This window comes from Squalius cephalus (genome assembly GCF_949319135.1).
Source record: "Squalius cephalus genome assembly, chromosome: 4".
In the NCBI taxonomy this organism is placed as follows: Eukaryota; Metazoa; Chordata; class Actinopteri; order Cypriniformes; family Leuciscidae; genus Squalius; species Squalius cephalus.
In genome coordinates, this window is record NC_137125.1 from 18,667,278 (window position 1) to 18,669,604 (window position 2,327).

At 35.6% G+C, this 2,327-nt stretch overlaps 1 long non-coding RNA gene across 1 annotated transcript; it reads right to left on the reverse strand.

Annotated features, from left to right (window-relative positions):
* Positions 1 to 1,215: 1,215 nt before the first annotated feature.
* On the reverse strand, positions 1,216 to 1,873 carry LOC307157083. The gene is made up of 3 exons (XR_013820853.1): positions 1,712 to 1,873; positions 1,499 to 1,632; positions 1,216 to 1,255 (listed from the first exon to the last, which is right to left on the reverse strand). It is a non-coding gene; the product is annotated as an uncharacterized lncRNA (long non-coding RNA).
* Positions 1,874 to 2,327: the final 454 nt, after the last annotated feature.

Genomic DNA, 2,327 nt, shown 5'->3' on the forward strand with positions numbered 1-2,327 from the left:
AAATCCAAATCGACCCAGTTGTACTTTTCTTGCTGTGCGAGACTGATCAGTGCACAACTGCACATGTACAGAATGGATATTAGCAGAATAGATATTATATTCACATAGATGTTATAGATATATACACACACACAAGTTTAACTCGCATCAAAAAGTACAATAAGTTGGAATTCAGTTTCATGTTCACCTTAGTAAAATATAGTAACAATAATTAATTGCTTAAGTTATAAGTGGAACAAAAACAAACAAGCAGCATGGTTTCAAACAGAACTACCACACTGCTGTTGTGAACATTTGAAGGACCTGTATAATTGAATGTATCGGGCATCACTTAAACCAGAGCCACAGAGCGAGTCAAGAAAGAACAGTTGTCTTTGCTTTGGCTTCATAATCTGAAAAATGTCCAAGAACACTTCTACCTACTATTGTGCAACAAACTTTTCAATAAGACAACTTTAAATGGATTGAAAAAATTGTTAAAAAAAAAAAAAAACTTTTGTTCACATAAAAATATGACTTTAAATTATAAATTTAACCTGTTAGCCTGCACCCCTGCTTTTGAGAAATCCCAAGAAATGGCATACCGGGACTAAAACAGATACAGTTCATGAACTCTTTGCACTAAAAGCATAAGTATGGTCTCATTTGAAATATTAACTTACAGCAATCATCCAATGGCCTTGTTCCCAAGTTAAAAGGCCTGGTTTCCAAGATGGAAGTAAAATGTCATCTTTGTTGCAAATGTCCACCTTTAAAGAATAATTTATCCACACACAAAGTGTTATAAATCTTTAAAAGACACAAAAAATTATATACACAGAAAAAAAAAAAACATACAGAAAAATGGTCCAATGGGTTTGCAGAGAGCGGTGGTAACCAGGTCACTGAAATGTAACTGCTGGTCACCCAGATGTCAATGTTCTGTAACACAAAGTTGATTTTACAGTATTTACACAATGTTTTTGTTTGTTTTGTAATTTACATATTATACTGTTGATATGTAGTGCATTGGTAGTAAATACTACAGTACCCTTATGGACCCAATTTGTACAATAACCCTTAGACAGGAATTCAGAATCTGCATAAGAGGCACAAAAAATTAATCCATGATAATGCAAATTGCACATCTAACACATGAGTGCATTTTACTCCATTGTCTTACCATAGCCTCTACATAATTCTGTAGTCCTAATGTCAAGAAGTCTTCACGGGTATGTTCCTTAGGATCCATGGCCTCATCCAGTACACGTGAAACCTAAAAATGAAAACGCATAAAAACAACATTTTTCATATTAACTACAATTCTATCTTCTATAGGCCTTTCATTTTTATTGTTAAATCTCAATTGGTTGATAATTTATATAATTAACATACTGTATATAATTCTATGTCTCAGCCGTTAAACTGCTCAGTGTAAAATTATGAGACATAACAGTATAATTTTCATTAAAGCTGTTCTGAAATTTTGTACAATAATAAAGCTGGCTTGACTTGATACCTTTTCCTGTAGTTCTGTGCTCAATGGATGTTGCCAGCACCTGGAGCTAGCACTCACATTCTGCAGTTTAGTAATAGCCTCATCTTTTTGCAGAACCTTAATATTGTCAGCGTTTGAGATATCTTGAGATAGACCTAAAAGGAAAAAAATAATAAAAAAATCATAGTACACATGCTCATGCAAAAAAGTATGTTACAAACACAGACATGTTACCTATAATAAGTTGCCCATTCTTGTTCATGAAGGTTTGTCTGGTTCCCATTGACTTCTGTATTTTCTCCAGCCTTGATCTGTTAAGCTGGGTGTTGTGATGGTGGACTATATTACGAATTAGAAAGATCTGAGAGCTGGGTGCCATCATGTTGAGAAAGTAGTTGTTTTTCTCCATTTGAGAAAAGAATTGTTTTACTACTTGGGTATCTACTACCTTCCCAGCCAGTTCTGACACCAGAGCAGTTCTTCTTAAAAAATCCTTGGGATCTTTCGCATTCGTTTCATGCAGTTTATCATATAGCACATAATGCTCTGAACTCCCTGTTGTAGGATGCCCATTGATATCAGGGGGATTTCGCGGCTCTGTTAACCAGGGAAGATTAACCTTGACCTTGCCCTCTTTGGCTAAAGAAATGTTTTCTTCTGTAGGGCTAAGTAGTCTTCCCTCATGTGGAGCAAATGGCAACACCAACGGGTCCCTCAGATTCCCATGTGTTGCCAGACCTCTGGCAAAATCATAAATGGTAACATTTGGTAAATGTTGCCAGGACAGTAAAATATCAACATAGTCTCTTGGACTTTCCGCTCTCATGTTGAATTTCAGGCTGTATACCAC